Below are 22365 nucleotides of genomic sequence, written 5' to 3'. Positions count from 1 at the left end.
GGTAAATACAAATACAAATAAATTATTATTGTGTTATGTTTTTGTTGTAGGTGACTTGGCAACCATATGAGGAGTACAGTCCATGAGATACACTAAGTAAAGAAAACGTGTTGTGTCGGTCATATCTGATATGTTTTAATGTTGCAGAGTACTATATGCCTGATCTTGTATTGCAGCAATTTGCGATGATGCAAGCCATTCCTGTTGGGCCACCCAAGTGCGATAGGATGAAAAAAGTCGGTTTACATCCCATAAGTTGGATTGACGAGTTGAGTACCGAGATAAGCGACTGGCGGCAACGAAAATGCAACATTGTCGAGGTAGACATGAATAAATATGGTAGAATGCCTACAAATGAACATATGAGCTGGTACAACATGTTCACCCATAGATATAGAAATACTCCTATGTGCCCCTCATCGCAGTCGCAATCAAATTATATAAATACTCCCATGTGCCCCCCCTCGCAGTCACACTCCCATGTACACCCCATTGCAGTCCATCATGACGAGAGGACATTGGTATATTATCTAATTTATGTATTACATTTTTTATTGACTTAATATGCCTTCAAAATAAATTTTGATTTGTTTTTCGTTGTCTACTTGCAACGATTAACCTGTATAAGGATGCTACAAGCTGTACTTAGGGGTGAAGTATTAGCAGGTGAATCAAGACATTATGTATAAGCGGCACATGATTTTCTATTGCAGAATACTCCTATGGAGACATGCCGAGGAGACGGTGGAGGGAGATGGTGGAAACGAGCGTGAAGAAAGAGATGGTGGAGATGATGAAAGTGAGAGCGGGGAGAGAATGATGAAGATGAGAAAAGCAAGAGCGAGGAGGCATATGTGGAGATGATGAAAGCGAGACTGAGGAGACTGAGGAGGGAGATGAGGAAAGTGAGAGTGAGGAGGGAGATGATGAAAGCGAGACCGAGGAGGGATATGAGAGGAGAACAAAGAGCAGAAATGACAATAGCAGAAACCTACAAATTCAAGTTATGCCAGCCTTACGGGAGTAATCAAGACAGCATTTGCGATCACGAAGAGAGGGAGATGTCCAGGAGGAAAGGACTAGAGAGGAACCCGTTGGAAAGGGAAATGGTATTACAAGCTGGCTAAAAAAATGGTTGAGGCGAAGAAAGTGATTCAATTGTATTTTTCAATTGATATGCATTTTTGAGTATGATATGTATGTTTGAAACATTCCTTTAATACTGAGTTTCTAAGAGTAAAATGACCATTTTTTGAAGTGGCTTGTATTTCTCTTAAGTGGCCTTCTTCTTCTTGGAAATTTATTTTCATTGTCTTTTTGAATTTAATTTGTATCACAGTATGTGCATCTGAGGGCATGATTAAGTGTGAATATTGTATGTTAAGTTATGGGCATCTGAAGACAAACATTGAAATCATAGGGATATATATATATATATATATATATATATATATATATATATATATATATATATATATATATATATATATATATATATATATATATATATATATATAGGCTGCTTGAAATGTTCCATTCTAATAGATTTTTGTATTTTGAAGTGGCTTGTCTTCTTCTTAAGTGGCATGTCTTATTCATAGTATTTTATTTTCATTGTCTTTTTTAATTTAATTGATATTATAGTATGTGCATCTGAGGACAGGATTAAGTGTGGCTATTAGTTATGGACACATTAAAATCTCTACAATGTATAAATGACATACAATGCATAAGAATCCCTGCAGTCTGAGGGGCACTCTGTCATTTAAAAGGCACGGCCCGACGGTCATGAGGAGCCAGTCCGGCATTTAAAAGGCGCGGCCTGGCGGTCAAGAGGAGCCAGTCCGGCATTTAAAAGAAGTAGTTCAGCTTTTTTTTGGAGCTGTTCGATAACTCTAGGGCATTCTGACGTCTTAGGTCAAACGTGGTGTGGAAAAATAGGGAGAAAGGGGTTTTATAATTTTTCCATAAATTTACCCTCCATGACATAGCAAACGGGCCGTGGAAAGACGGTTTGACGTCGTGTCCAGGAAAGAGTGGAAGCAAGAGGAGAGAAAATAAGAAAAAAAAGCAAAAGAAGAGAGGATGAAATAGAGTGAGAGGAGAGAGAAAGAAACGGGAAATCCAAGCGGAACCCTTTTTATCCAACTTGCACCGTGCTCTGTGCATAAGATCATGGAAGCTTGTCCTTTGGGCTTCTCATAGAGCGCGTCATTTGAATTAAAAAAAACGGAAATAATTTAAAAAACTGTGAAGAGTTCACTACCAAATCAAATAAGCATATCTCCCAATCCTGCAACCAAAATGATAGCATCATCAGGTTCAAGTCCATATATAACCAACCTCTCTCTCTGTAAACTAATTTTTCTTTTATTTCTCTCTCTATCTTCATCTAATTTACCTTGCTCTCCATCTCTCTCTAATTGGTTTTTGCATCCAAACACTAGTGAACGTACATTAACAACTCTTAATAAAATGGCTGCTTCTATGGTTAGCTCGAATTCTTCTGCCATTAAGCAAGGGATTTCTCTCTTTTGTCCTCAATCTCCATTTCTTAAACAATCTTCCTCTCGCTCTGGAATGAGCTTCTCAAGCTTTAGGAGGAGAACCATAGTCACTACTTGTTCTGTTGCATTTGCCAACAAGAATAGAGAGTATTTTGTTTATTTAGGCACCTGCTTATCTCTACTGAAGGATTGATTTCTTATTTGTTCTAATTGGCTTCATATTGATTGATAGTTGATTATTGTTTCTCATTGCTTCGAATGATCTGGATCTCTGTTCGAGATGGTATTCAGTTTTCAAATTAGTTTTATAGTTTATATCACGTTTTCCTCAGGGATTTACTTATGAAAGACTGATTAAAGGAGTTTGAACAGTTTCAGTTTTCGATGAACTTATTGTTTTGGTCCATTTTGTGATTGTAGACTTAGAAGATCGATCAAGCTAAGTATAGGATATTTTTTATTTTGTTCCTTCTTGTGACAATAATTTTATGCTTAGAGGATTGCTTAAAATAGGTTTAGGATAGCTAATCATGTTTTTTAATACTTTGTTCCTGTTTGTAGTGATAATATTCATGCTCAAAGAATGTTTTCAAATGCAGCAGTGTCTTGTACAAAATAAAAACAGCCTAAAAAATAAAAAAAGTAAAAATTTATTAATGTTCATGTAGATAGGGATGTACTGGTAAAAGTTTTCCACTAACTGCCAACCTAATACAAATACATAACCGTCATTTCTAATCCGGGCTTGGGACTGGCAACGGTGGAGTTAAAATACAAAAGAATAAGTAGAATGCTATTAAAAAATAAGAAAGAGTAAAATAACTAAAAAAATCATTAGAAGTCCATAAAAGTCCAAAAAATTATATAAAAGATGGATTCTTGAGAAATTTGATTTAAAACTTGAAGTATTCAGAAAATAAAAAAAATTGAAAAATAAAAAATTGGAGCATGTAACAAGAAAAGCTCCCAAATCATCTTAAAAACCATGTAAATCATGTAAAAAAGCATTTTTAAATCATACATTTATGATTGCTTAACAAACATTGGGACTTTCTAATAGTTTTAAACAGTTACAGGTTGGCTTTTGGAACTCGCCTTGGCCATCGGTGGAGGCCAAGGTACTTGACTGAGTCTGAGTGGACTTAGTTGAGACTTAAAACACTGTGCTCAAAACACTGATTAAAGTAGGTGTAGAAAGACTAGAATATTTAATTATCTAGCATAGTTAATCTTGCTTTCTTTATTCGCTCATGTTTGTTATACTAGTTTATGTTTATAAGTTTGATTAAATTGCGTCCTGAATGACTAATTTTGCTTTTCGTCTTTTGTTCGTATTTGTGATGGTAAATTTATGCTCTGAAGATTTGATTAAACTAGATATTAGGATGGTTGATTTTGCTTCTATTACTTTATTGACAGTTTTATTCTCTAAAGATTGATTAAACTAGGTTTATAACACACTTATTGTTGATTATGCTTTCATAATGTTGCTTTTGATTTGATGCATAGGTTTGTTGGGGGTGGCTGGTTACGCTGCACGAGCCTTTGTAGAGTATGGACTTGCAGATGGGAGGTTTTGTAGCATATCAAAGGAAGTGTGTGTAGATGTGTTTGATATTGAATTATCTTCAAATATGTCTTTTAAATTGCTCAATGTACTTCGAATTTTGTTGGGATACATAGACTAGATCAGTTATGGCCGAAATGATATAATATAGATTGTAACTTTCTCATATCAAATTAATCATAGTTAGATTCAACTCAAGTTGAGAGCTGCATTACCTTGAAAACATTGATGCAAATACGAACTGCCAAGAAAAATAATATAGATATTCCTTTTGTTTCTTGGCAAACAAAAAGAGTTCTGAATAAATCAAGTCCAGGTTATGCAGTTATTATTACATGTATGGCCTTTACATACCATGCCATACCATGACACATTTGCTCAAATAGTTGCATCCTTATTCATGCAAATGCTTTGACTACTTTATTTTCTTGTTTTAGGAGTTGTAATATTTTGGAGGAACTAGGAAGCTGATGTCTGATATAATGTTCCTTGTTGCTGCTGTACAGGCCGTTGTACCCTATGAGCGCTCGGCTTTGACCAAAGCTTATTTGTTTCCTCTAGATAAGAAACCTGCGCGACTTCCAATTAGAATCCCAAGCTGTTTCAACAAATAAGAAAATCCCAAGCCAATTTTGGGTGCATGGCATATACTTATTGGCATTCACATTGTTGTTTTGTGACTTTTTATATATAAAAATGGGTGGACACACAAAATAGAAAAGTTCCTTTTTTTTTTTCCTATTTATTAAATCGAACCGGGTTTGTGTTGCATGTATATTTGTTAGAAAACCTTTTTGACTCTTAATTTTGCCATGGTTCCACTACCTAAATTCTTCAATGTTACCATTTAGTGATGGTTTCTTATGTGCTTGATGAAGTTGCATACATCCAGGCAGGTAGCGAACATTGTATTTTTTTGTTTGCATATTTATTTTCAAACTTGCACAATATTTGATAGAACATTATACATCCACGTGCTCTTTATGTGATTATTTGTCTCCCTTTCTGAGCATTATGGATAATCTTTTAGGGTTTCCACACGTGTGTTGGATCTGGTGGTGAAAGGCAAACACCAGAGTGGTCTGAGAAGCAAGGAATTGAGGTATTTCTTGACCAGATCTTTTATTTATTATTTTGTTACAAATATCATGGAAGAGGTTTAAATGTAGTTCTTCAACCATCAGTTGTGCTTGATAGTTGTACCTTATGTGTTGTATATCATTTCATGGAAAGTTTTAGTCCTCTTGTACTAACTGATGTTGTGGCAATGTGACACTTAGGTTTTCCTTAATACTCTTAGGTCTAGATTTTTCTCGTCTATGGTTTTATCAAGCAAAGTTGTTCAAGTGTAGATTTGATTTGTGATTCATTCATTAACCTTGGGTTTATCAAACTTCTTTGTGAGGAATATTATCTTTGCTTGTGTAGCTTTGGTGTGTTACTTGAGAGAAAATATACCAGAAAAGAATTGTTCCTTTGATTTCCAAAAATTTTGCAAGTTCCACATCTAGATGAGTCAAGACTTGGGTTTTTGAATTTCAGAGTTGTTCGTGACCTAGGACTATAGTAGTGATTTCTTTCCAAGTTTCAAGATTGTTACTGACTTGCTTGATAACATCAAGAGATTGAACTCATGATGCCCTTTGATACTGGATTATAGTTTTTATTCATGTATGATTATAAATTTGAATGCTGATTCTTGCAGATGTTGAGACGAATATTATTGAAATCCCTGTCTTGTCATGTTTGTGTTGTCTTTGATTTTAAATAGTTCACAGTGAACATCATATTTATGATTTTTTGAGTTCAAGTTCTTATTCTATTAATGGGGCTGTTAATCAATGTTTCCATCCCCTAAATTTACCCTTCTTGATGGATATAATTGTTATTGGCATCTCCAAAAAACTATTTTCTTCCAAGGGAGCAGGTGTTATGTATATAACGAGAAATGTATTAATCATCTCAAAACATGCAGGGTTATTAGTAATGTGGACATTGTGATATTGTCACAATATTTGAAAGCAGTAATCATCTTGTCAATAAATCGAATTCATATGGAGATTTTATTTAATCGACTCACTCTATCATATTCAAGGATATCTGATGGCAATTCAAAAACAAGATAGTTCTCTTAAATTTTCACTTGATTTTAGTGAATTGGTTTTGATTGATGCTGCCTATCTAAAGGAAGGAGCTAATGTGTTTATGGCATCTCATAGCTGGAACTCTCTGCTACAGTGTTTCCTTTCTTCATCCATTACTGCAACCAGTGTTTTAAAAATCGTCGAGTCCGCAGGGAATCGGCCGATTCGAATCGGGAATCGGTCATCTCGTGTCGGTCCTTTTGTAAAGCCAAGAATCGCCTGGTTCTAGAGAGGAGCCAATGATTCTGCACAGTAAATCGCCCGGTTCTTCGCATCGTGACGTCAAGACCTGCAGTCAAAGGGAACTTTTGTAAAATTCGGGAATTTTCTTCGCATCATGACGTCGGTTCTTCGCGTCATGACGTCAGGACCCGCAGTCAAAGGGAATTTTTGTAAAATTTGGGGAATTTTGAGGAAAAAATCATCAGAGACAAGGAAGCCCACGGGTCCCCGCACGCTTTGCGCAGCCCTAAGTTCTTTCACGCACGTGTGCTCACAATCCACGCGCTTCACATAATCTCATTGCTTCACACATGCTACGAACGGTGAGTACAAAGAACTATTTATTCATATAGATTTGCTTCTCTCTCTTCGATGTGGGACTATGTAAATAGGTAATACGTTAAAATGTTCATATATTATATATTTTGTTAACGGTTTTATAAACATTAAGGTACAAGTGATATATCGATTGTTGTGTGTCCGCATTGTGAGATGGACGTGGGTTTGATTCCTCTCGTTGAGGAGCTGTTTTTTTTTTTGTCAAATTATTTCTTATCCAAAAAATTAAAGGTTTTACAATTTGTCAAATTATTTTCTTATCCAAAAAATTAAAGCTTTTTTGTAAAAAATAAAAATAAAAGGTTTTTATCAATTTCGCTTTTTGTCAAATTTTTTTCTTATCAATAAAATAAAAAGTTTCGTATAAAAAAAATAAAATTTTTTGTCAAATTTTTTTTCTTATAAAAAAAATTAAAGGCTTTTTCTAACAAATAAAAATAAAAGGTTTTTATCAATTTCGCTTTTTGCCAATTTTTTTTTTCTTATCTACAAAATAAAAAGTTTCGTATAAAAAAAATGAAAGGTTCTTATCAATTATTTTTCTTGTCAAAAAAAATAAAAGATTTTTGTCAACAAAAAAATAAAATCAAAAGTTATTGTCAAAAAATTAAAAAGTTCTTATAAAAAAAAATACAACAAGTACTTTTGTAAAAAAAACTCATTTCTTATTTTTGTTAAAATAAGTTCATATTTTTGTTAAAAAAACTCATTTATTATTTTTTTCAAAAATACAAGAAGTATTTTTGTTAAAATAAATTCATACAGAGAAAAAAGACTCAATATTCACATATTGATGAAAAATGATAATTAATAATATAGTACTTTGATTTCTTATTGGATTGTTAAAAACACATTTATAATGAATTTTAATAATTTTTTTAGATTTTTTTAAAGTTTAATCTGACCAACTCGACCGATTTTCGTTCTAGATCGCCGATTCACCGATCCGAATCGGCTTTTGGAGTGCCTGATCCGGGTCACCGATCTGTTTTTTAAACCATTGACTGCAACACTTGTATACTTTTGTTATTTATGGCCCAGGTTTGCCTTCGATTGATGATATGCTTCATTAGAAATTTTAGTTGAAGGAACTCTTTTTTTGCCAAAATTGGCTTTTTAAAAGCTTTTGATATGCCTCGTGGAGGTGCGATTGTGGGGGATCAACCGTTCTCCTTGTTTTTGGTTAAGAGACTTGTGTTGTACTCGGTGACCCTCCAGTCTTTTGCTCATTTTTGTAGACATTGATTGCCATTTAAAGTCACTATCCTAATTAATATCTAGAAACATTATGGATTGCTTTGTCTTAAATATGCGTGCTCTTTTGGGAAAGAAATGAGATTATGCTTCAGTGCTTCATTGTGCATATATATAGAGCACAAAGGGAGAGTGCTTATTTATTGGGTATCTTCAAGGGCTGAGAGAGAGGGACAGTAGCAAGAGATTGGATTTGTGGGTTTGGTAATGGATGTGAGGATTACTCCTAATGTGGTGGAAAGTATATATCCACTTGAGGGAAAGTCGAAGCTAGGTTTGATTGGAGCGCAAAATGATTATGGGGCTCAATGGGTTTGAAAGAGCATTCCTCAACAATGGAGGGATGCTGGTAATTGCTATTAGGGACACCTCGTGGTCTTGCCAATTTAACTTTGAATGGATCCTTAGAAATATTGGGTTGTACTGGGGATTTTATGAGGCCTGAAACCTAAAGAGGAATTGTCCGTCTATGTTGGGTGTTGACTTTAAGGACCTCAGAAATGTCATTGGAGATGGATTCATTTCTTAGTAAAAGATATTTGGGATGGTGGAAGTGAATGATATTCCTTTTATGCCTTGGGGTTGGGGGAAGAGTGTGGGTGGACGTGGTGGCTTTATGGCGATCATAGCAAATTTATAGATTTAACAGTTAGTTGAGAAGTGTATAAATTAGAGTTACTTGACTTCGTACATGTGTTATTTGACGCGCATGTCTACTGCAGTTTCACCTCTTTATGTCTAATGAGCTGGCCGGTAGTCAAGCTAACTTTGGTGTCATTTGATTTTTTTGAGGTAGGGGAGTGGGGCTGTTTTGGAGATGCAACCCTGGTCATGGTTCCCTAATATTTTCTGGGATATTATTGTTAGGTGAAAAGGATCAGTATTTTGTTTGTCTTTATATGTATATGTGCTATGAAATGCCTATTGTGGCACATTCCATTTTAGAAATTGTGTTACTGTTGTTCACCCAGGCCAATGGTGGCATTGACTGCTGTTTTCTTTTTCTTCTGAAGGTTTTGTATGAAGATCCGGTGACAACATTGGATACTGAAGCATAAACTTTAACAACTGCATCTAGGAAACTTCTTAAGTATGGGTCACTTATAATTGCCATACGATGTACTGCTGCAAGGTACTCTGTTCATTTTCTTGATAACAACTTATTTCTACTTTCCTTGGTTGCTGTTTTTCTTTTCAATACATTTTGTATTCTTTAGCGTTTTCTAGATCATTAATTCATTATTAAAGACCTGTAATATACAACTCAATTAACTGTCCATGTAATCTAGGAGGCAGGCTTTCAATTTTAAGTCTGATCGTATTGGAATAGTCATTGTGTTCTTGTACTGGTTTATTTGCATCAGGGAATTTGTAATTTGTTTACTATGGATTCATGTCTCTCTACCTCTTCTCATACTTGTATGCCAGGTTCAAAATATCCTGACACTGATTGCTGGCCTTGTTTGATGCCTTTTTTCTGTGGATGTCAGAGTCATTGTACCAAACTACCCTTGATAACAAGTATATGCACTGAAATGTACCTTACCCGACTGTCACATACGTAGAAAAAGTAAATAGACCTCTCGATAATCTCTTTGAAATAGCTTTTTGGCTTGCTGAATTGTGCCACTCTAGAATGTTGTTTATATTAGAAACTATGAAATTGGAAATACGCTATTTATGGTATTACTTTTGTCATGCCTTGGTCCAGATTACCTGAGGTCATTCGAGGAAACTTGCCTGGCATCCACTACATCCGCGATGTTGCTGATGTTGATATGCTGATTTCTTCATTAGTATGTGTTGCTAATCCTGATACAAAGAATGTTCCTTTATGTTTCAGTTATTGAGCATCTATTGACAACTCACTAGCATTTCAAGGCAGATGGACTTTATTGATATGAAGTTATGAACTGCTCTTTGGTCAGCTGGATGTTACAGAAGTTAGGACACTGAATGATAAACTTACCAAATGGTATAATTCTTCAGAAAAAGAAGAAGAAGAAGAGAACTTACCAAATGGAATAAATACTAAATTCTATGGCTTTGTTCCTCTTGTACTCATAGTAGTTGCTTGTATTCTTTTACTCTTTGGTAAGTTCTACTTATTAAAGAAAATTCATTTTTATTTTCTGAGAGTGAGATGCACTACTCAATGCCATTTCTTTCTTCAGCCTGAACTTTTTTGTCTTAATAATGCTTGTTTTTTAGGAGAAACTCAACATCATCCCTCCTCATGCTTTTCTACTCTCAATGTGGAAGAGAGCAGAGACGGGAATGTTCAATTAATATAACCCGTATCAGTTTTGCAAAGTATTGGAGTCTGGCATCAAGAGTTCCACGTTGAAGATCCATCTTTTGGGGGGAAGCCCACCAAAAGAATTGAACTTGAAGTAGTATTGCAATGTCAAATCCTTAATCAATCAAGTCCAAATCCAAATCTTCTCTACATTAAGGAGATTGGTCCATTTGTTAAGCAACTTATGCAGAGTCACGATGTAGCACGTTCACTAGTCCAACAATATGACCTATAGTTGTTCTTAATAATGACCATACCTTTTTCTTTTTTTTTGTCCTTTTTTTTTTTTTTTTTGTGATCTGGGTGTAGGGTTTCTGTTTTGTATTTCTTTTTTTCATATGGGTTGGAGTTCCTTGTTTGATAGGTCAAATCTTGACCATTAACATGGTCTCCTTAATCTTTTTCAATAACGTTTTTTTTGTTTTAAAGGTCCAGATTTAACTTGATAATGTTGTTAGTTGAGGAGGATCATATGTTCTAAGATCAATTTTCCATAAATTCTCGACTGGTCTTTATTACAAAAAAAATCAGGGCAGATTGAACAAAAACTCACTTTCAAAGTGCAAAATTGAGGTATTGAGAGCTTTGATGAAAATTTAGAACTTTTTTTAGTGGCGGCTTTGTTTGAAAATATAGCTTGGTATAACCATCACTATAAACACTGTTCTTGAGCTGGAAGCCTTCACATTCACTAAGCTGCAATGTAATGCACAAAAATAGTAGAAGAAAATTAAGAAAAAAATGGGCTAAGCTACTGGTGTACAAGGATATACCTCAATGATGGCCTCAATGGTGGTATACACACATGTCAATATGTGTTTCGGCTTGTAGCTAAATCCTGCTCTGGCTCGGTGCTACAGTTTCTGATATGTCATTTATTTTATTCTGGCATGTGTAAGTTGTATTTTCATCTAGTTAATTTTTTTAAGTTACGGTTATACTGGAATTTCTATATGTCATCCGTGAAATCTTGATATAGAATCTTAGTAATTTTTTTATTGAAAAGGGTGGTTTTCTCAGTTAATTTCCATGCAATATGTTATTCTTCATTGTTACATGTGATTGATGTCTATTGTAGAAGAAAGCTAAAAAGGTAATTGTTATTGGTGGTGGATATATTGGTATGGAAGTTGCTGCAGCAACTGTTGGTTGGAATCTGGATACAACGGTATGTTTAAAGTTATATTTATTTAACATACTGTAATTCTCTGGCAGTGATGATTTGGCAATTATTATTCTACAATTTCTTTCAATAATTACAAGTGGTTTTGTAGATAATGATTCCTTAGAAACATAGTAGATGATGATTTCTTAGAAACATAGTACATTTATATATTTAACTGTTAAATCTGTCTACTTGGCTTCAGCTGGAGCAATTGTGTGTTTGTTACGAAGTTTAGGGGTGGGTTATGTAATTCAGAGTGATGGACACAATTTCCTCCATTAAACATATTGACCTTTTAAAGGGTTTGGCTGTTCCTCCTTGAAAGTAATTGTTGCAATACTAGTCTGTAAGGATTCACCTCAAAAGCTTGCTAGACTAGACCATAAGAGAAATGTTTGTTGTCACCAATTCACCAATTCTTTCTTGGTTGCTATTGGTGCTTCTTCATTGTGATGAATCCTTCCAATGGAACTTGGTTTTTCAAATTGGATTGATCTGGTAAAGATTTTCAGGCTTGTTCTTGCTTGACCATTGCACCCAGGAACTTGTCAATTATAACTTTTAACAATATCATTAGAGCTGGGATTGGGCCAGGGACTTGAATGGTTAGGATGCTAACAATTGCAGCACTACATCTTGAGTTTGAATCTCTCCGCTAACCTACCAAGAAAAGCAGTATTGTACTGACTATATCTGGTGTCACATTATCAATATGTCATTTGTCTCTATTGCTTTCTTTTTGTAGGATGCGACGAAGGATCTCAATACCAACTTTGCCATCCTGAACTTTCTTTTAATCCCAAATCCGCTTCACTAGAACTTGAGATTTCCAAAAGAAAGGGGCAATATCCTTCTTAGATTGGACATGTTATTTTTTTTCAATGGATTCCAAACTCTCATTTTGCTATCTCCAATTGCCACAATATCAAAATTTGATGCACCTGATCATGATGCCTACCTAGCCATGGGGCTTCAGCCTTTCTCAGATTCTTTCCCTTTTCACTTTCCATAACCTCAAGTCTCAACTACAGCACCTGCAGCAGTTGGGAACTTGTCCATTGAGTCCCATCGTGCATAGGATTTTTGTTTAATCCTTGCAGTCTTCCCGTTTACATTCCCTTCCTAAATTACTGTTTTTAATCCCCCGTGGAGGAAAATTATTGCACTAAGTGGTAAATGTTTATAATCCAAGTGCCACTGAAGTAGTTGTCCAAGTCTCTATATCTGATTGTATCCTTATGAACGAGCGACTGTTAGGCATGATGAATTTTGTTTCCTAGTTATCACGTATAGGGATGATTTTCTCTGGTTTAAGTGGCAGAAAGCAGGAATTTTGGACCAGGCCCGGGGGGGGGGCGCAAACTTTCCAGATCTGCAATTACAAAGAAGCCATCCCATTGCCAAGACTGATAATTTAAAAGCATTGGTGAAAAAATTATTGTCACGTTAATGCTTTCATGTCTTCCTCGGAAATAGTTGCTGCATAGGAATATGAACTTTTTAATGATCTATCTCAGGGTTATAAGCTATAGCTGTATGGAAGACTAAATCAAGTCATTGTCTACTGTGGATGAAACAACCATCGTATCCCTCTCTATCCCAATAGAACCTCCTCGGAAATTTATTCTAAAGTGTTGTCTCAGTTATGAACAGATGGCGAGTTGTTATCTAAGGGCTTTTAGAAGCCCTAACGTCCATCCAAAAAGCAATGGTTAAATGCCATTTGGTGAGGGAAACACAAGTTTTCCATTGCTATTTAATCTTGATAGATGTAAAACACTAAATATTTCTGTTTGAAGGCACGATGTGGTTCTTTGTGTTATTGAGCACTAACTGTCTGTAAAAACTCTATGCCTAGTGTTCTGGGTTTCGGTGTTGAGATTTGCCACCCTACTCAAAAGAACAGTAATATCAAATCATTTATTACTTATCCTTGAGAAAGAGGTACGTCTAAAGTATATTTTTTTTCTTTTCACCTTTCTTCTCTGTTTTATCTGAATTTAATGTGCATCTTCTATCGAGCCCGTGCGTCTTCTATCGAGCCCATTTCAGTTGTGTTTGTTCATAAATTTTCAGCATGTGGCTAGATCTTCTAAATTGGGGAGCTTCTCTCATTGGTCAGCAAGTAATTCCAAGTTACTTCTTGAAGTTTGTCATTCTTCATGGAGTTATCATATATTCCTGAATTTGACACTTCATAGATATTCTCCCATGGTGTCAGTTGCTGTGAAGGGTTCACTCGGTCTACCATTTTGGAGGATTACGTGTTAGTAAATCTGCTCTTGTTTCCATTTCTTTCATATTTTTGGAAGAAAGTCTACTAGTTCATTTAGTGGTTACATGATCCAGTCTTCCGCATCATCTATTTCATTAGTTAATTCCAATTCTGATGGCTCTTGGAAGGGCTTAAGTTGTAGATGATTATTTCTAGTTGCTCTAGGTGAGGCTTGTTTTGGAAAATGTCTTAGTGATTCCTGTGAGATTTCTTGATTCATACCTGTAGTTAAATGGGGACTTTTAAATCGCGATGATTTGTTGTTGTAACTTATTATGTTCTGAATAGGTCATATTTCCAGAGGATCACTTGATGCCAAGATTGTTTACAGCTTCCCTAGATAGGAGATATGAAGACCTCTATCAAGAGAATGTGTGAAATTTTTGAAAGTAAAATTTATGTTGCATGTTATGCTATATGCAATATTCGTATCTTTAATGGGCCCTTGTCCATCTACTTGAAAATAATATGCAATATCCATGTCTTTAACAATTCTTTATACTCTTTTTGATAATGAGAATTTTACAACACTTTTTTTATACTTCATTTTCTTGATTAGGGTATGATGGTTGACAAATTGGAAGTTGGTAGTGATGGACGAGTTGCTGCTGTGAGGTTAAAGAACGAATCTCTTGTGGAAGCAGACACGGTAATTGCATTATTTACCCCATTCATTCAAACCACTATAGGATAGGAATTATTGAAGGATAGATGAAGTGACGAACTTAAATATGCATTCTGTTGAAAAAAAAAAACTTTTATTTGCATTGTTGTGGCAATCCTATTGTTTGGTTAAAAAGAAAATTGCATTGAAGAAATAAAATGCAACATTATCAAATCGATATTATTAATTGGGCTCACCCCATGTATTAATACTACGCATGTTATCCAGTTGGATGTTCTAGGAAATATCTTGCTATACACAAGGTTTGTGAACAAGGAGGAAACAAGAGACATGAAATCCTGCATCTGAAGAACCATATGGAAGAAGCTCTTCTGAATCCTTGTGATAACATTAATGTTCGTCTCGTTCAATAATAGGGTGTCATAGCCTCATCTTGAAAATAGTCTGTTCCACTCTGAGACATGCTTGATTTTGGGAGGGTAGGCCAAATAGCAACATCGAAAAGGTCTGACAACATTCCATAGCATTCTCCATGTGATGTGCATTTCACATTGCTGTCAGAGTTGGTGCCAACCCCTTTGGAGTTCCATGAACTATGAGTGCATTGCCCTTAACATTTGCTATCCTCAAACTTTCCTTTTCGATAATTATTCCTTTTGAACTTTTGGCAGAACAAAAAGAACCCATGTTAATTGCTAGTTCATATTTATTAAACATATTGATTTACTTTGATAAGTAATGAAAGTTTTTGAGGTTTGTACTCTATTTCCCTAACTTTGAAGAGTGCATTATTATCTTTGGAGAGTTGATTACTTTATTAGATATGGAAGTAATTTTCCAATTATTGATATTGTTTCTTATCCATTTCAAAACCATTTCTTAAAACATTGAGAATGTGGAACATGAGATGAGCTACTCTGTTCAATTCAAATGTAGGCTATTGTAGGGATTGGAGCAAAGCCGGCTATTGGTCCTTTTGAAATATTAGGATTGAAAAATTTCGTTGGTGGTATTCAGGTTAGTTACCAGAATAACTGTAACTATACCTTTCTCAATTTTCATGTGGATTGAAACTTTTATTTGCTTTGGTTAGTTCATAGATGATTTGCATTCTAATGTTGTAGAGATAGGTCAAACCTTATGTAATTATATTGAATATGAATAGATGTATGCGTGACTTTTTTGTAGTGATTGACACATGATTCAAACCTATGGAAAAATAATTCTCATGATTTCCTTGATAATTAAAGAATATCTTTTCCTATGTTGTATGCCCCGATTTTCTTATTATTTGAAGAGTTCTCATTTCAGTTCTTAAGTGCGCCTAGATTTTCAGCACCAATAAATAACTGAACTACGTAACTAATTTATTATTTATCTTCCATAAAACTTGCACTTCATTTTCTCATAAATTCAATTGACAGCATATATTCATTTACATGTTTTGTTTCTTTTTTATGTATCTATATCCAGCCTAGATGTGCCTCTATTTTATTCGGTAATCAAAGGGGCTGGACAAGTATGTATTTTTGAGGCTGCTCTAATTGACCTGCCATAAGTCAGACTGACTAATTTATCTCCTTTGCCATCGCTAGTAAAATTTCTTACAAACAACAAAATGCCTTTACTTGTTTGTCAGAGGTAGGGGAAAATGGGTAATTAAGCTAACATTTACCATTGCTCTCTTTATTTTATTGTTGGGCTTAATCAAGAATTAAGCTGATGCCTTCATTGACTTTAAATGGTGTGATTGATGGTTTTGTGATTCATAGTGCTGCAAGTTTTCTCTACATATGGTTGTAGTAACTAGTACATCTTTCCCCTATGATAATCTATTTCTCCCCCATTTAGATTTTTATTTTCTTTACATAACTCGTTTAAAGGTACATGATTGCTTTCTTTTCAACACTCATTTCTGCTGAACAACTTAGGAAATGTTTTTCAGGTAGATAGTCAATTCAGAACTAGCATTCCTGGTATTTTTTCTATTGGGGATGTAGCAGGATTTCCTTTGAAGGTATATCTTATCAACTTCAAAACTGCCTTATCTTTTTGTCATAGAACCAAGGATATGCAGATTCACTAGTTTGACATTTTGCAGATATATGACCAAATGGTACGTGTGGAGCATGTAGATCATGCTCGGAAGTCTGCTCAACATTGTGTTAAAGCACTATTGAGCATACACACTCAGCCGTAAGACTAACATTCTATCCCTGATTAGAATCCACGGGACATTATGCCATGCACGACCTATACATGTTACATAGTAAATAACCCGACCATCCATCATCCGTTTTCAACAACAGATGGTGGAGGTTATCTGTACCGATGTGAATATCTGTAACCAGTAATTTCGTTTAATCTCCACCGTCTTTTGTTGAGACCAGATCATAGATATCACAGCTGTAAACCAAATGCACTGTCCGTTATGGTAACTTCCCTCTTATTTATTTGTATCCAAACTGTGCTTTATACCTGTTTCAAGAAGATAACTTCTTACAATTTTGGCCCTCTCGTGAAAACCATATATGAGTACCTACCATACTTCTAGTCTAGGGTATTTGAGTATGAAGGTAGCTCAAGAAAAGTTTGGTGGCAGTTCTTTGGAGATAATGGTGATTCCTAGTAACTTAAGCATGCTTATTTTTCCTTTTCCCTTTTCCTTTTTCTCTTTTTATTGAGCGTATTTGTCCCTCCACAGCTCATATCCTGCTTGATCAAGTGTTCTGATGCTGCCTTTTCATTTTCTTATGTAATCAGTTGGAGAGACAATAGAGGTCGGAGGCTTTGATCCTAAGATTGCTACATTCTGGCTTGACTCTGGTGAATGCTTGTGCTAAACATTTTGATGTTAATTTATCTACGTGCATCGAAGGCCTGCTTATATGTTTATAATTATGTTGTACTACAGGAAGATTAAAAGGAGTGTTCCTTGAGTATGGCAGCACTGAGGTATTACTTAGTGTTCATTTTTTCCTAGATTTACTTTAGGAGTCCTTTTTCTCTCAAATTGTTGATCATGTTTGCCTATTACACTTGTATAAAAACAGAAATTGAAGTCAATCATTGTCCAATATGATCCTTCCTTTTTCTCTCAAATTGTTGATCATGTTTGCCTATTACACTTGTATAAAAACAGAAATTGCAGTCAATCAGTTTTCAATATGATCCTTAGATCATATTAATGTGATCAATGTTAGAATTAGAGACACTTGGACATAATTCCTTTTATTAGAATTACGAATTAATCCCGTTGTGCAAAGAACATAGGTACCCATGTACAATAATATGGCAAAATAAACGGCAAACTAATCAACAAACTACAATGACTAAAGTACATGTCAGTTTGTTAGCAAGATAATCATGTCACTGTTCAGTAAGCGCTTTGGTAAATAGGTCAGTAAGTTGATCTTCAGAAGGAGTATCGAGTGAGTGAGAAGGTCATGATTAAATCTTTCTCTAATGGGATGACAATGAACCCAATATACTTGGGTCTGATCATGAAATATAGAATGAGTGAAAATCCTAATCAGACAAAATATTCCCATGGCGCAGGCTATGGAGGAGGGACACCCAAACAAGAAAGTAAGTATATTGATCTAGAGAATTTCATCAGAGGCAAAAGTCATATCACATTACTAAGCTTCAACCATTGCTTTGAAACCACATCTTGTTTCTGGAACGGTCGAGAAACAAGTGAATTATCGGGAGTAAGTACAATTCCTTGTTGTAAATCCACAATTGTTTGGACAGCCAGCCCAGTCTGAGTCAGAAAATGCAACAAGCTGAAGATAAGATGATGCTGAAAAAAAGAGATCACGGTTAGCTGTGGTTTGGATAATTCCGTACGATGTAATAAATCACCATATGAATTGCGAGGAGCCTAAACAAACTGGCTAACAAAATAAAATGCATAACTGATATATTGCTTACTTGTGCCTAGTAAGAATGATCCTCAAGCAGATCCAGTAATTTTTAAAACAAGAAAATATAATGAAAGTCCAATGTCTTTCACTTGAAACTGCTGCTATAAAGCATGTTTTATATAAGAAAATTGTAACTATACTATAACCAGTAAGAACAACTTAATCGACATAGACAAGCAACATGTTGCCTTCGAGCATGAGTAACACACAGTGTTTCAAAAAGCGCTAGGCGGCACCTAGGCAGTCCAGGGGGTTCAGGCCGCCCAGCGCCTAGGCGGGTGCCCAGAACCTGGGCGGCCAAATAAAAAAATATTTATTTTTGGGTTGTTTCTCTCTAAAATAGCCTCTAATGGGTTTTAGGTTTCAAATGAACCTAAAACCCACAATTTTACCCCTTCAGTATTAAAAAAATGATCCAAAAATACCTTTAAGGAGTTGCATTTCCACCTTTGGATGTGGTGCAGGCCCTGGCAGCCGCCTAGGCAGGTTCAGGCGGGCGCCCAGGGATATCCGCCTAGGCGGGCGCCCAGGCATTGGGCGGTCTGCTTTTTGAAACAATGTTAACACACTAATAATTTAGGACTTGTGAGACATTGTGTGAATCCCCCTGACTGGAAACTAGTATGAAATAATGGAACCAAGCTTGAGGAGCTTGTTTGAAGCCACAAATGACTCCTTTTAGCCAGCAAACCAAATTAGGGGGGCCATGTATCCTGGATTCCTGGTAGAGGATGCACATAAATTTCTTCTTGAAGAATGGCATTAAATCATTACCCACATCTATTTGATGCAAATTCCAATGTCTCATAGCTGCAACCAATGGTTTAAAAAACGGATCGGTGACCTGGATCGGGCTTCCAAAAAACCGATCCGGATCGGCGAATCGGAGATCCGGGTCGGGAATCAGGTGAATCGGTCAGAATAAAGCTTAAAAAAAATCCGAAAAAATTATTAAAATTCATTATAAATATTGTTTTTTAGGAATTCAATAAAAAGTGAGGGTACTCCATTAAGAATTTTCATGTTTTTGAATGAATATGCGAATATTGATATGTTCTTTCCCTGCATGAACCGCCATTCAGCATTTAATTTACAGTATTTCGTGCTCATCCCTACACTGTTGCTGTTGGGACTCGATATGTGAATAATATGGCTGGGATAGGGTGGCCTCAGAATCATCATCTCTCTCATTTTCTCTTTGAATAATATGGATTAAAAAAAAAAAAAAACAAATTTTCAAAAAAAATCGATCATGGCTTAAAAAAAAAATCACAAATTTTCAAAAAATTCTATCATGGATTACAAAAAAAAATTCGATCATGGATTAAAAAAAAAAAATCACAAATTTTCAAAAAATTCAATCATGGATTACATAAAATTCGATCATGGATTACATAAAATTCGATCATGGATTACATAAAATTCGATCATGGATTACAAAAAAAAACAAACAAAAAAAAACAAAAAATTCAATCGTGGATTACAAAAAAAGAAAAAAACAGTTCGATCATGGATTACAAAAAATTCAATCATGGATTACAAAAAACTCTATCATGGGTTACAAAAAAAGCAAAAAACAAAAAATTCAATCATGGATTACAAAAAAAAAAAACAAACATTTCGATCATGGATTACAAAAAAAAAACAAACATTTCGATCATGTATTACAAAGCATTCGATCATGGATTACAAAAAATTCTATCCTGGGTTACAAAAAAAAAAAAAAAAACAAAAAAATCGATCATGGATTACAAGAAAAGAAAACAAACATTTCGATCATGGATTACAAAAAATTCTATTATGGGTTACAAAAACCAAAAAATTCGATCATGGATTACAAAAAAACAAAAACAATTCGATCATGGATTACAACAAAAAAAAAAAAAAATCCGTACGGACTCGCCGATTCACTGTTCGGACTCGCCGATTCCGTACAGTGAATCGGCGATTCACTGTACAAAATCGTCCGGTTCTCTCTAGAACCGGACGATTTCCGATTTTTTAGGGGATCCGGTCCCCTTTTCACGATTTCCGAGTCGAACCGGGAGAGTCCGGTTCGACTCGGCGTTTTTTAAAACACTGGCTGCAACTAATCAAACAACATGAACTGTTGTAAGTTTGGCGACTGGAGCAGATGTCCAAATCATACTCTAAGGTGTCTCCTTTAGCCACAAGAAGAGGTTTATACCAGTTGCCGATGCTATCATCTGGTAAGGTCTTAACCTTATAAATCCACATTAGTATCAATGAGATTCTTTCTAGGTGGAAGAGGGATTATGTCACAAGTATCACTTTGTTTGAAGCCGGAAGTTCCTCAGCCATAGTATGCATCCAACAGTCATGTTTTACTACATCCTTGTAAATTTATAGGTTTGTAGCAACTGGATGTTATGACAGAGATGTAGACTTAAAACCATAATGAACAGGAGGAATAGAAACTCTGACAGACTTGAGAATAACATTGTTAAAGTAAAAATGGGTACCTGATGTTAATACCCAATAATCTCAACAGAATCAAATGTTGGACAGTGTTACTGGAACCTGCATCACTTGTGATATTCTAATGGACAATTAGAGACTTACTATGTCTAGAACAGATTGTGCGGGATTTTGAGGAAGAACCAGATGCAGAAGGTCTGGAAGACTGAAAATTGAGGTATTAAGTGAATGCCTGAGGTTTGGAACCCTTAAAATTGTTAAGAGTAAAAGACTATTCAAAGAAAGAAACATGCATGGAAACACCTAAATTATCATTTTATCGGTCGTAGCAACGATAACCTTTCTGAGTGGTTTCATATCCTCAAAAACACATTGAAGAGATTGAGCACTGAGCTTTGTCCTTTCAATATTGTTCAATGTGACAAGGCAAACATCCTAAAACATGCAACTTGGAATAGTCTGATTTCTGCACTCACTAGGAGAGACATTACTGAGAACTTTGTAGGAATTCTATTGGTAAGATAAACAACAGTCAAAACAACTTCTACTCACAAACCACCAGGAACATTGGATTGCAGAAGTAATGCACGAGGAATCCCATTTTATTTTGGGGCATGTGGACATGTGCACTGGTGGATGAGACAAGTATTACTGCAAAGAAATCTTGAAACTTCTTAGATAAAGATTCACTCCTAGGGTATCGTTAGAGTCTTAATCTTCTCTTTCAAACTAGGTTTGAATTGTTTTGTTCAAGGTAACAAACTCATCACAGACATAACAAGTTGTTTTTTCAATACCCAATAGTACAAGAGAAATCATCCATAAAAATATCATCATATTTTTTTCTTGAGTCAAGTGTTAATGTATAAAATAACGTTTGGGAACCACTATCGGATAAAACAGAAGCAGCGCTTCACATATCAGAATAAATAAGATCAAAATAATTCTTACTTTTTACTTTCGAGAAACAGGGAATGCAATGCTAACAGTTCAGTCAACTAGCATTTTTCTACAATCTAATTCATTATTGGAATTCTTAGGAAAACTACATGAAGAAGGAATAGATCCCAACTTAAAACAATTCTTGTTTCTGTTAGCACTAAGATGACGTACACACCTATGCCAGAGATGCCAACTGAGGTGGCAGTAATGCAACTGATGAAATGCAACTAGTAGGCTCCAAAAATTAATCTATGTAAATGAGCTGACCTACTTTATGACCTCTCCAAATAACTTCCTTCTTGAGATTTCTTGTATCATGCAAACACAAGCATTGTGATTAGCTAACTGTCAAACATATCGGAAATTCATGGTCACCTCAAAAAGAAGTGAGAAACAAACAATACATTGGACATTTTAAACAGCTGAGTGTTAAGTGAACCTATTCTGCCAACATCAAGTTTAAAACCATTAGTTGTGTAGATGAATTGATTTCCTTTAAAAGGCACTGGAGGGAATACTATGCAAATGTCTATTGGGAGAACTAGAGAACAAAATCCCTAAATTTAGGGTTTCATGTAAATGTCAAATGTACTGACAATTTTATAATCATACTGTTTCAGTGATATCTATGATACTACTGGGGTGATTGCTGTGGTAC

General features: G+C 35.2%; 2 pseudogenes across 2 annotated transcripts in view; both read left to right on the top strand.

Moving 5' to 3' along the window:
• The window catches only part of LOC18441030 (riboflavin biosynthesis protein PYRR, chloroplastic-like), a 30052-nt pseudogene extending 28795 nt beyond the window's left edge, over positions 1-1257 (top strand). Inside the window, exons 13-14 of the transcript XR_016050632.1 lie at positions 51-521; positions 714-1257. The product of XR_016050632.1 is annotated as a riboflavin biosynthesis protein PYRR, chloroplastic-like (transcript). The remainder of the gene's footprint in view (positions 1-50; positions 522-713) is intronic.
• LOC105421181 (monodehydroascorbate reductase 5, chlorplastic-like) lies at positions 156-17499 on the top strand (annotated as a pseudogene). The gene is made up of 14 exons (XR_016050420.1): positions 156-217; positions 714-848; positions 1086-1109; positions 4017-4080; positions 5105-5176; positions 9047-9165; positions 9745-9829; positions 11411-11500; positions 14332-14421; positions 15334-15414; positions 16343-16414; positions 16499-16593; positions 17161-17223; positions 17312-17499. The product of XR_016050420.1 is annotated as a monodehydroascorbate reductase 5, chlorplastic-like (transcript).
• The last annotated feature ends 4866 nt before the right edge of the window (positions 17500-22365 follow it).

The sequence above is a fragment of the Amborella trichopoda genome, chromosome 2 (genome assembly GCF_054954075.1).
Source record: "Amborella trichopoda isolate Santa Cruz 75 chromosome 2, AtrichopodaSantaCruz75HAP2 v2.0, whole genome shotgun sequence".
NCBI lineage: Eukaryota > Viridiplantae > Streptophyta > Magnoliopsida > Amborellales > Amborellaceae > Amborella > Amborella trichopoda.
The sequence above is the reverse complement of the archived record's forward strand: the minus strand, read 5'-3'. Positions and strand labels throughout refer to the sequence as shown.